Raw genomic sequence first — 13,655 nt, 5'->3', positions numbered from 1 at the left:
TTACAATTTTGACACTTTTTTCTAGACTTCAAGCAGTCTGTTAACCCGTCCTAACTGGATGTCAATAAGTGATTTTTAAACACACACAAAATCTAAGTTTACTTTGAGAGTTTAAGCAGATTAGAAACCAAACTGCAAACACATCCATAAGTGTATAATCTCAATGTAACAGCTCCCCTATGTTTTTGGGAAAGCAAAACCAGTTGCCACCTATTCAGAAACATCAACTAAAATCTTCATTTACAAGCACATTTCACAACTAATGCAGGTCAAAAAGGAATTATTATTCAGCTTGCTCATTCCTAAGCTGTGCATCTATATGTACCTATATATAGCTATACCTATGTATATAATCTTTTGTAACCTCAGCAGGAAGCCAGAGTGAATAATAGATTCTCCCATCGCCACCTTTGGCAGTATTACATGGTGCTGCCAGGCTGTTCCTAGACTTATTATAAGCCATACCTTGAGACTAAAGAAATTGTGTTCTAACAGACAGACAAAAAGTGGAGGAGGAGGAGAAGAATACAAATCAATTTAAGAACCAGCTCCATGAAGCAGTAAGATTATTTTTAAAGTTATTATTATATTCAGGAAGTTGCAGACACTCGAATAACAGTAGTAATCAGTCATCTGACAGAAAAGGTGGCAAATAGTGACTTAAAAACTAAGCACTGGCTGAGCTGTATCCCCACAAGATGATGGCTGTGACACCACATTCATTGCAGCGTCTCTGGCCGTCACTTGCAGCCACTGGCTCCTCCGTGTGTCCCTCCAGACAGAGCAGCCCTTTAGCAGCAAGTACTTTCTCCCATGAAGGCACCTGCTTGGTCAAAAGGTCACTCTCCAAGTATCAGTAGATACCATTTCCAAGCCTGGAGCAATTTCTAGAGACTTTCTTTATACCTGTTTTCCAACTCTTCCCACGTAAATCCCCAAATTACAAAAAGCCATTCAGAGCTGATCTTTCTTCCACTTTCCTACTCATTCTTTATTCGCCCTTCGAGAATTCAGAGCCAAGAGCAGTTTTTAATACTTTCTATGGAAGTGCTCCAATTCTTCATAAAGAATCTGTAGGGGAAAGCAATGCTGAGATGTAATTTTCAGGTTTTGCACAACACAAACGCCTCAAAAAACCCCCTCTAAATTACTTTAATAAAAATATTTTCTTGTTAGAGCTGAATTACAGCTGAATTAGAGCTGAAATTGCTCTAAAATTATGACAAATAATGTTTGACAGGAGGAAACACAACTAGATGTCTTAAGGTTCATTTCAGCCCTAAGACATACATTTTCATGAAACGAACATCTCTTGTTCTATTAATATGACATCAGGATAGGACACCAGAGGAAAAAAAAAATCGTATTTTAAAATTCTACTTCTTGGCAAAGATCAGCACTTTATGAATCTGGTAATACAAATGGGATGATATTGAATAAAGTGCATGATCCTTTCAATTTACGCATAAGTCAGAAGCTCACCAACTCACATTGACATAAAAAGAGCCAAGTTTACTGGCAGAAGGGTGACTATAAACTTCTAGTGTTATTCAGAGATGAAAAAAGCAAGATACTGCTAAATGGATGAAATAAGGTCTGTCCAGAGATCCAGCTTTAGAAAACAAACAAATAACCCAAACAAATGTGCTTTTTAGGCCAGGTTTTGTTTTATATAATCTAGAATGGTTTTCTGATCCCATTTACACCGCTACAGCCAGTTACCGAAACATAACAGACTAACACACGACAGAAGTGGAACCTGAGTGCTCAAGTGTTCATTTACCGTAAGTTTAGGCTGGAAGTTAGAGAATGCTTCAAACAAAAGTGATTTTCAGACCCGGAGGGAGTTGGGTTCAGGGAGGAAGAGAACCTTGTAATCCACTCTAATATGGAGCTTGTTCCATAGCAAGTTCCTTCTAGTATTAACATAAAAATATGTCAGATATATGTATTTTTTTAAAAAACAGAGCTAATGCCAAAAAATAGTAAAGCACCTGCTTCTAGCAATACACACCTGAAAAAGGCCACTGCTCTACAGCTAATGTTTTCACACTTCAGTTTCTACCAGGCTTTGATTCTAGACTTAATATGAGGCTTTCTTTAAACTACAACCATTAACATGGCCAAATACACACAGGAATGTTTCAAATATCCACCTACACTACCATGAAGCAATCTGAATATTCCTCCTATGAAGCAGATAGTTTTCAAAAACATGAAACATAATTCAAATAACGACACATTTTTATGGCTTTTGAAATTAAATTGTTCTGTTGTATTTACACCAAGCCCAGCTAATTTTGTCTTTTTCTGTTTGTCATTACAGAAACCATAGGAGGAAAAAAGTTATTTCTTGCTGCATTCTCAAAATCAAATCTACTTTTCCATCATGCAAGCCAGAGGAAAAATGTCACAATTTAATGGTTCATAAATATAACACTAAAATTACTACTTAAGTCAATGTAATTGAACAGAAATTAAAATGTAGTTTTTAATTGCATATTACAACTTAAATGGTAGCACTTAGCAGAAAGTGTTAACTCATTTATTTTTTAATTGTTAGCTGCTTCAAGGCAATTGTTTTAATGCAGAAAAAAGTGAGAAGCTCTTCAGTAAATTTGATTGTAGGACACTCAGGCATGCAGATCAAATAAACTATAGGTTGAATAGGTAATTAGGTTTGGCCTGTGATACATTAATGTGGAGACAAATTCCCAAAGAACAGGAATAAATGTTTTTCATTTAATTCTCTCTCAAAACATCACAATATTTGGGTTTTTAAATGCAGTTTGAAAAGTATTTCCATTTGATAGAGAACACGAAATTGCAAATCGTCTAGAGTACACAGGTCAATGAATTCTTCAGGAAAATGATTTTGTAACTTTCATAAACTTTAATAAATAAATGCATAGGGTAGTAAGTCCTCAACAGACTGCAGGTGACAACTTTTTCATAATTACTTGATAAATTAAAAATTTTTGGCCATGCTGTTAAATTTGCTAGAGAGGATGAGCCCAAAGGCATGCAGATATATTAAAGCATATGGTTAGTCTTTATCAGTAAGGGTTGGTTTTCGTTGCAAGGTTATTATTTGTCTCATGAAATACTAAGCAGACTAAGCAAGTGTCAAACACATAACAGCGTTGGGCTGTTATATATTGGGCTGTATACACTTCTTTAATCCACTTCAGTATAACATAGCATGTTATGAGTATTCTGAAAACATTCACATATGGTATTAAAAAAAACTATTCAATACACTAAACCATCCTCAGTCTCACAGACTGTGTCATAATGAACAAGATAGTACTACACTCCGCAGTCCGGTCCTCTCCTGGCCTTTGCCCAGCTTCTCTATCTTGCTTCCTGGCACACTTTAGCATAAGATCTCTATCTCAATAACTTCGGGATTTTTTTTTCTTTTTTTCTTTTTTTTTTTTAGATCTTGGTCTATTGCTGGCAACCTGTTTCTCCTACCTTCATTCACCTTAAATAGCTTATCCCAAATCAGTTTTTGTTTTGTTGTCCCTTGTCTTTCTTCACAATATAGTTTCAACTGTCTCCATAAGAATTATTTCAACAAGACAGTTAATGTCTAAAAAACACTATTCCACATCAAATGCAACTAAATTATTTCACTAGCAATGTTATCTTGCTCTGCAAATAATCAGTTATTCCCTAAAACAGCCTGGATATTCTGATCTCTTCATTTTTAGCTGCATTGCACTAGGTACTGTGCACCCTAAACATACCGCACAATTACAGAGCAATTATCTCCACCAGTGCTATTCAAATATTTCTTCTATAGGAGAGTATGGCTCATAAATTTAGGTGTATCAGTACGTTAAAACCCAAAAGAAAAATCCAGCACCCTTCTCCAAATGGACAAGAAATCCTAAGGTAATGAAATTCTGCTAAGCAGAATACCAAAACTGAGAGATTTTGTTTCAATATACAAGTTCTCTTTGGTAGAAAACAAAATAGATAATGTTATCAAGCCTACCAGCTAACAGATATTTTGACATGGCTCAAGGCAGCTGTGAATTTTGGGCACAAAGGGGAAGAAAGAAAAAGGAGAGGGGAGATCTACTATCCCACCTGAATATGCCTGCAAGAATGAGAAACAATATGCATTTAGGACCCTAAACAGGCTACCTGGAAAATGTCACAAGCACATCCCATAATAAACTAGATTTTCAGTTCTGTTTTCCAACAGTCCAAGTTGTCATGTAATAATATCAGGAGAAGAAAAGAAAAAAAAAATCTGAGAAATTTTCATGAATTCATAAAGCACAGATCTGTGATGGCAACTTCAAGCAACTACACTTCCAAAAGAACTGCTGATATCAAAATCATTAATTATCGTGAAATAGTACATGTGTAATTGAAAATAAGGGTAACACTACTTAAAGTGCTTAACTTATAAACACTAAATCTGCCTGTCAAATTCCCAAATATAACCACAAAGTCTAGGCTAATTAAAAATCAAAGTTAGCCTTTGCTTTTCTCATACACACAGCTTTTCCTTCCCATACTTTGCAGCAATTTAAAAACGTACCATTAACCTCAGTCTCACTCCTTCCACACTCGCTGTCTCGTTACTGGGCAAGTCTTTCAAACAAGGGCAATAAAGTCCAGGGCGCTGAAATATTGCTGATAATGGTAGGTATCCAGTCAAGACCAGCATAGTTAAAGAAAGCAAACACACACACACAAGAAGTAACTAACTTACTAACTAGATTCTCCGTTGACATTATGTTCTTTATAGAGCTGTTCCAATCCAGACTTCCAAGGTGAATTACAAGTATCACCTAGTAAATAGTAAAAATTTAAGTATCATGGTTTTTTGTGTTCATGTGTGTGTGTTTTAACAAAATAACAAATCTAGGCACACAGTTTCTCTCATGATTAAAAAGAGAATACCACTAGGAGAACTTTGGATAGTAAGAATGCTGATGTTCCCTGAAGAGATCTATGTAAAAAGTCTGATGCTCTACAGCACATCAAATCTGCTACTTTTGTAAGTAAATGCATGCTGTAAATGCATGGTTACTTTATGAGAGTATGAGGGCTGCAGCAAAACACAGATCTTCCGTAGTGCTCAACGGCAAATGATGCAAGACCCTCCATTCCTTCACAATTTGCGTCTCAAGGATAGTCACTGTATTCAAGAAGTTCTGCCTTTTGGAAATTATGGGAAGTGCCACCACCAACCTGACGAACAAATCTCACCTGCGGTGTACCACTTCTCATATTGTGTGCCATCATTAGGAGTGCCCTTCTCTTTCGTATGTTTGGGTAAGTATTAATAATATATTATCCAGCAGCATTTTATAAGGAATGGTTCAGGACAAATAATTTGCATCCCAACTCAGAGTGTACTTAACTTCAAATATGGACAGAACTCCTATTCATTTAAATGGAGCACAACTGCATGCTCAAGTGTGCTGAACTGAGGGTTTGAAACTAATGGTGATCTTTCCAAGACTGCATCCTGCCTGTCAAAAACTATACAGAAAATGGCTAATAACTAGATTGAGATTCTCTCAGAATTCCTAGGTGGGAAAATGCTTATGTCAGCAGTATTAAATCTTTCCTTGGCAAGGCAATATTACACATTTATCTTTCCTGGGAAAACAAAAGCCAAACATCTCTCACATTGTTCAGTTTATTTTTAGTTGCTGGAGTTTACCCTAGATTATAGTTTCTGGGGAATTCCTATACATAAATTTGACCAAATCCCACTATAGTCGTGGCCTCAGGAAGAAAAGGAAAGCAGCAGCTCTGTGTATTGTAAAAGAAAGTATGATGCTGAATCTAACCAGATTTTAATTGGTTTGTCTGGAAAATATGATCTAGAAACATCAATATCTGTTTACATTTATAAAATAAAACTAGATTTATTTGAAGCTAACTCCACTCTCTAATTTAAAGACGGCTGAACTCATATGAAGAAAAGTGAGTGACTATTTTGCAACAGTCTGCACTTTTCAAATTCATGTCAAAAAGCCAAAAAGCGCTGCAATGATTTGTACTACAGAAGTTGGTGCCATAAACTGCAAATTATTTCTGATCCCTACGTTGTAGATCCTGTGCAAATCCCAGTTCAGGGATATTTATCATCCTTGCCTCTCATTTATTGGCAAAATTCCAAGGATACACTGTGTCCATGCTGGACTGCTCTCTCTCCCTTCTGTCAGATGGGCAGGAGCAAGTGGGACAAGGTCACAGTGATTAAGCAGCTTTCACATCTTCCTCCAGCTTCTACTCCTTGTATGTGCAGCTACAGTTCCTTCCGTCTGCTTTTCTGCTCCTCCTTTCATAGCTGAGACAGGAGTGACTTTGTTTTGGGAGGTGACACGGAGGGAACGTTGCCAAGGAAAGTCAGGATTTTCACCACCCCCCAACCCCAGCTGGGCTAAGTCAGAGTGGTCCCATCAGATGTTTTTCTACATCTCTCCCAAGCTGCAAAGAAGACAAAACCAGTGTAATGAAGACTAATATTTACAAAGGCACTGCACAGCTCCTCGCAAATTTACGTAAAATGAATATCAGCTTTAGGACAGAAAAGCCGCTCGCAAGGAAGAGAGTCAGACTTTCAATGCTTGACTGGGAAAGAGCTCTTGTTTCTCCTCAGGGGTACAAAGTTTCCCTTTAGTCAACTACCTTGTCTTTCTGTGATAGACAACTAGTGTGTCAATCTGAGAAACTGAACAGGACTCGAGAACTGAGGTAAACTAAGAAGTCAAACCTGAGTTATAAAGTTAATATAACAGAAGCTATAGCCCTAGTTCAGACCCAGGGAGGTGTCTAAACAGAGGTTATAGTGCTGCCTGGTGCGGAAACAGAGCTGCGTTTTAAAAACCCTGTGTGTTTGTCCACACAGATTAATGCTTTGCACAATTACTCGAGCTCTTGGGTAGTTTTCAACCGACAGACTCAAAAAAACCTGAGGACTACAAACAGAAAATACACATGTAAAACTAGTCAAACTGAATTACGGCAGCAAGTCACATCAATCACTTCTTCTGGAGTACAGATTCAGTTGAAAAACTATTGAAAGCAAGAATTTGACACTGCAGCATCTATAGCATGGTGTTGAAATCAGTGTATTATTCTTCTTGTCTGTACAAGAATCTACACTACTATACTTAATTAGACAGAAAGTTTAAAAACTCAATAGAGATCAGGAAATAGGCAAATGTCAACTGAGTGGCCTTAATTCAATACATATGCATGGCTGATTTTTTTAAAAACTATTTTATATAACGTATTGTTACTATCTTTAGGAAATGTCCTTAGAGAAATATATATTTTGGCTGTTTGTTTCCTTTGCAATCTAGACTGAATTTTGCTTGTGCTGTGAAATACACTGTTTCCAAAAAAACTTTTTCCCTGGCTGTCATACCAAATCATTTCTGTATATCATTTAGAGGCTTTTTAATATTCTCTTTGAAAGCTCATAGCATGACTTCCCTTCTTGCATAGATTACAACACCTCTCCACCCAAACTAGTTCTAGCCAGCGTGAGCATGGCACATTTGGGAGCAGAATACTGACAAATTACATATTCTATAAACACACCGTTACTTTCTATAAATATAAGAATAAATGAAGTAATAAAGTTTCCCGTAGGAGTTACCTATAGGACATAAACTGTGGAGTTATTTTAAAATACAAAATCCAACATTCTACTCAGGCCGAGTCCACATTTGCAGTGACACAAAGCACAATAAACTATAGGAAAGCCTGGAGTCTTCTGAGTTAACACTTTCAGTGCCACTCTAGTGCAGATTTTTGGGTGTTTTTTAAAAAATGAAGTATCTTTTCAGTGACGCTATATTGCTGAAGAGTTGGGTAATAGCATACTCAGATTTTCACCTCAGGGTTACTAAATTCAATATAGCCCAGATCAATAGTGACTCAAAGTCATCACCATTTGATGAGAGTTTGGAGCTCAGGTTAAAATGTATTATGAGCTTAGACGGGCTCCTAGTGAATAGCTTCATAAGTGACACTAACAGGTATGGTTGCTGGCAGTCTCAATATACCGCCTCAAATTCAACAGGCACACAGAGTGATTTACTTTCTTGACCTACAGCAACCCCTCCAGGCCAGGGTTGAGACACATCACTGCCAGGACACCACGAGGAACCTCAGACTGCTAGTTCCTTACTTGTACCTGTCCCAGAAATAAAAGATTTAAAATACAGACATACTTTTCAGATACCATATTTGTTTCACTGCTTAGAAAAAGAAAATTAAGTTATTTCAAAACTAGATGACCTCAGGCAGCACACTAAAACAGAATAACCCTTCCCCTTGAAGACCAATTTATTAAAGCATCTCATTTAGGCAGCACCTTAATCCTGCAAAGATACAAACTGCTTGCTTAAGGAATTAACATGTTTTAAAAGCCTGGAAACTGTATTCAGGTAATCCGTCATATGACGTCTGATTAGAACAAGCACCATGTTATTTGCTACTAAAGAAAAAGCATACTCGGATTTCAAAGCAGCACAGATGTGGGAAGATTCAAGGCAGAAGAGAGCAGGTGGCAGGCTAGCTGACAATTATGAAATGTGCAAGATTATAAAATGACTAAGATTTAATTGTCAAAACTATACTTTTTAAACTAACAAATTAATAATTTAGCATTTGTATAGCATTTTGCCTTTTAATGTTATAAAGCAGAGAGACCTCTTTTGTACATTTAAAGTTAACTTACTTTATATCACTGTTCCACAGCCAGCCTTCAAATAAATCATTCATGATTAAAAAGCTCATGCAGTTATCAATATCCTATCTATGAAACACAGTGCTTTGATGGCCCAGGTTGAGAAAAATAAAAACACGAACTGCATTTCAACCAGAAAAGAGTTCAGTAAAAGATGACCATTGCCTACAGTTCAACAATTGGAAAAACTACAATTGGTAACTACTGTAATATGTTTCCAGCATCTACTAATAAATTGTGTAAAAACAATGCTTATGCGTACTTTTGTTTCATGGTATTTTTAATAATCCTAATTTCAGGGCAAAAAAGTAAAGTGTACCAAATGCAGGAGATCCATTTAAGCTTCCCAAGCTCTGTGCATAAAAATAGTTTTTACTACTCCTGCTTCAGTAAAATCAAGCCAGGTGCTCCTGCAATATCAAAAACACCCAAATGCCAAGAAGTGCCGCAGGATAACATGAAAAACAAAAATAATGAGAAACATGATTTTCTATCCATACATCTGGTCCAGCTGGAAGGGATCAGGCACTGTCTTTCTCCACCTTTATCTCCCCTTTACAGAGCAAGCAAATATCAAAAGGTCAAAAGTATTCACCTCTCATTGAGGTAGAACTTGGAACTCTATCTTCAGAGACAGATGAGTCAAATAATTATATGGAACGAACAGGAGATTCCAGTGGAAGAAGATGAGCAATCTATAAACCAAAAGGAATTATAATCCTGGTCCCACTGATGACAACAATAAATCTCCCTTGGGCTCAAGGCCCAAGATAGTCATGCAACAACAACATTATTCACATAAACAATGAACTCTCATGAAAACAATGTGTGTCACAAATCATGTAAAATCAAACCAGAATGAAGAATATGAGAGAAAACCCACTGGGAGAGAAATTACCTGGCAATGATTCATCAATAGAATTATTCCAGAAATGGTAAATACCTGTATTCTCGCATGAATATTTGCAGAAAGGACAGAACAAGATCAGATGTAACAAAACATGTCCTCTAACAAGTTGCTCTTTTCTCTTCCAGCTCCACCTAATAGGTTGCCCACAGGAAAGTAAATGGTTACATGGCTGCAAAGTAATACAGTAGTGACTTAACAACAAATGCAGGCCACAAAATAATGCAACCTAGAAGGAAGCCCATGGTAACATTCCCTCTTAAATTCCCAGGTAAGTATATGATTTCCTACATAGAAAGAAACTCTCAAGAATCTCCTTGCATCATTTCCATGCTCTCAAATACAATTCAGTCTGCCTACACTACTTTCAATAAATGGAGTTTAAGAACAAGATAAATGGTCAAAGAAAGGTTTTCATAAATGGTCTAGGTAACGTGCTCTAGTTACGCATTCCCCCTACATGTGCTCCCAAATCTGAATTTAAGCATCCTGGCTGCAATGAAGTTCAATATTTCTTTCTCTCCAAATTTATGAAAGGTAGTAAGCAACGATAAATTACTATCATTTTACCTAAAAGAGCCTGGAATTGACTGGAAAAATTATGCATTCAGTTATTACCCAACAGATTCCCTCTTCTGGCCTTAAACTCCATCTATTTAACCTTTCCTCATAAATACGACTTTCCAGATTTGTTTTTATTGTTGATTGAGTCTTCCTGCTAATTTTCTTTCTTTCTGGAAAGTGCAGTGATCAAAACTATAGAGAGTCCTAAAGATGCATGGATCACTGCTGCAGAGAGATGTAGAAAAATTACATCTCAGTTCTGTAATACTAAATATCATCTAAATATCTCCCAATAGCTCATTTTCTTTTAATATTCATTTCTAAGTAGAGAGTAACAATGTAGCAAGACAAGCCCCTTATGGACATAAACTTAGCGTGTTCTCAAACCAAGACAGAAGAATAACTTTACTACACTATAAGCACATTTTCAGCCATCTGTGTAACGTTATGGAAAAAAAAAAAAAAAAAAAAAAAAAAAAATCAGAAAACACTCCTCTTTCTACATCCCTTGGTAGATCATTTCACCTTGCTTAAGAATGAAGCTGTTTTCTTCTCTACAGCCTGTTCCTTATCTACTTCAATACTTAAATCCTATGGAAGCAGTAATCAACAGTACATTAATATCTTTCATAACATATTCAGACACCAGACAGAAAAAATCCAAATGTTTCTAAGCAACTATCAATAAAAATTAGTAGACCAATGCAAAACCACACTGGTACTTCCAAACTGCGTTTTCTATTATTTTTCACGTACTTCTACATTGCTGCTATTTCATTTTGAACTGACAGGTTACTTAGTAGGGTGACAGTGGTACATATTTTTTTCCTTCTTAAAAAGGACAACGTCTGCTCTTCAGTAAGGAGTATATCTTAATGAATTCTGTGGTGAGGACCAGCCTACAGAGTCTTCTGAATTTGAGATTAAAACTTTATCTCCCCGTTAGAGATGTTAATTCTCATCTCCAAGCAATTTTCTTTAGCCTTTAGTTTCGAGATCTTCTTCAATAAATACTGAAGCAAATTACTCATTTTATTCCAAAGCTATCCCCAGATCGTTACTTTAATTCCAGCCTCTCTGCCCAGTTCCTCTTGACCTATTTCTTTACATCAACATTTATCATCATCTTCTATTCAGTTACAATATCCAACAGTTTAACTTTTGTCAAGTTGCACCTTATTCCTATACCTCCTGACTTATCAGACATACTGAAAAGATCAGCAAAAACGTACATCTTTCTAGGCTACCAAACAAAAGTGATTTTTTTTTTTTTCTTGAAGCTCAGGAAACTGGCCTCTGAAACCACCAATTTTAAATCCATCAAACCCTTAACAGAAGACAAATATCCTTTTATTCTTTACAACTACAGAATTCCAGTTATCAATAATTAGCAATATTTTACAAAGAAAATGGCTGTTTTACTCTTCTGCAGTCCCAAAGCCAAACTATTGCTCTACAAATAAAATGTCGAGCTCTTAAGTAAGCTTAATGAAACAATAGTGAGTCAGATAGTTCTGAGTCTTCTCCATGTTGGCAAATCTACTTTACAGAGCTATTTAGTCTATGATAATGTTACTTCCTTGAGTAATATCTGTCAGAAAAATATTCATGTTCCTGTTGCAGGTGGAACAAAATAAAAATAATAGTTTTTCTTTTATACAGCTTTGATACATCAAAATGTATAACCTCAGACTTCCAAATTCACTCTTCTGAAGAGCACAAATGTTTCTTCCAGTTTGGAAGAGTACATTAGTAAACAGCTTACAGGAACAAACAGCAAACAAACAAACACACCAAAAAAACCCCACCAAAACAAAAAAAACCCCACAGCAACCCCAAAATGAAAGGAACCACAGGGACTGACTTCAACTTAAACACTGAACATAATCTAAATTTTTACCAAACTGGGCACTCCGCATGGTACAGAACTTCCAAAACACCAGTCCACAGATTAAAGGCACCTCCTAAAGTACAAATGTCTACAGTGCAAAGCTGCTCATGAACAATATGAAATGAATTGTAATCATCTACACTTGGGATATCAACATCAGGGACAGCAACTCCTCTTCCTTAGTTCTGGATGGGTGACATTGTAACATACTATTTTATCAAGCTACTTTGATCTTTCCCCATGGATAACTGAGCTCCAGTCTGGTTGACTGTACACAGTCCACATCCCTGAGCTATCACGAAAGAAAAAAACCAAAAAAGCTAACAAGCTTTCTCATGAGTGGGGCATGACAATGCCAAGAAAAAGCCTCATGGCAAAATGATTTATGAAAGAGTAGCTTTTAACAAAGACAAGCAGAACTGAGAGGTGAATGTTACACACCACTTGCACGTTCATGTAAGAGGGAGGTAGAAGAGGGATGCTGTCCCAGTTCTCTACAATGTGTAGTGGAGCAAAAGACATCTTTCTAAAATGGAAAACGTGCCAAATGACAGTCAAGAACAATTCGGTTGTGGTACAACCATTTTCCCACTGAGCTTATTACAAATCATATAACACAGACATTCTCATATTGACATACAAATGGCTCCTACAGGCTACTAGAGCCAGTAACGTATATTCTCTATTTCTTTGTGCAGTTTATGAATCTGTTTCTCTCCACTACTGTATTAAATGTTGATGTTGCATTGTGGTAATGTATGAGCTCACCACAGTTTGTTCAGGTCAAACACTTTACTCAGACAGTACACCTGCAAATTGCCTGCTTGTCCCTAAAATGTTAACCGCATTTGTAACAGAACATAATTCAAAAAATAAACTCATGGATCAAATTTATGAGATGCAACACTGAACCTCCAGGTGTAAGCATAGAAAAACAAGTTAGTTACTTTTTAATGACTACACTTTCTTTGGTAAGTTTTAACTGATGTGACTCCTGTTCCTGAAAGAATGTACCTACAACTTGTTCTCTTAGCAGTGTCTCTGAAGACACAACTTCTATTGTGTAGGAGGTGTGAAATTAAAGATGGAATAGACCCAGTCTTATCCAATTCATTCATTTTCATAGATATCCAAAGAAAGACAATTTCCATCAGATAAGAAGGTGAATTTGGGGATCCAGGTAGTCAAGCATGCAACCAGGCCAAGCTACCATAAACAAACATACATCTTTTCTCCTTTAATTGTTTGCTCACATAGCCGGGTAAGCAAAGCTGGTGTACAGAGATGCAACAAACAGGAATCCAATCCACAGGCACCTCTTGAGTGAAGGTAAACAAAGCAATGACTGTACCTGTGCTCTGAACTCCCAGGCAACTCAGCTACAGAATTTAGGACCTGAGCTTTTCCTTTCTCTAAGTGTATGAAAATACACTCCACTGTTTAAGGATTTAGAGTGTCAATCCCTTACACAGAAGTCAAAAGCTAAGCATATTTGCAGAATGGGTTTGTTACAGAGATATAAAAGTAAATGTAATGCAGATGTATTAAATAATACA

At 36.6% G+C, this 13,655-nt stretch overlaps 1 protein-coding gene across 1 annotated transcript in view; it reads right to left on the bottom strand.

Annotated features, from left to right (window-relative positions):
• The window catches only part of DNAJC1 (DnaJ heat shock protein family (Hsp40) member C1), a 107,841-nt gene that overhangs the window by 23,984 nt on the left and 70,202 nt on the right, over positions 1 to 13,655 (bottom strand). The gene's annotated exons all lie outside the window — the stretch shown is intronic.

Source organism: Caloenas nicobarica, chromosome 2, assembly GCF_036013445.1.
Source record: "Caloenas nicobarica isolate bCalNic1 chromosome 2, bCalNic1.hap1, whole genome shotgun sequence".
Classification (NCBI taxonomy): Eukaryota; Metazoa; Chordata; class Aves; order Columbiformes; family Columbidae; genus Caloenas; species Caloenas nicobarica.
The sequence above is the reverse complement of the archived record's forward strand: the minus strand, read 5'-3'. Positions and strand labels throughout refer to the sequence as shown.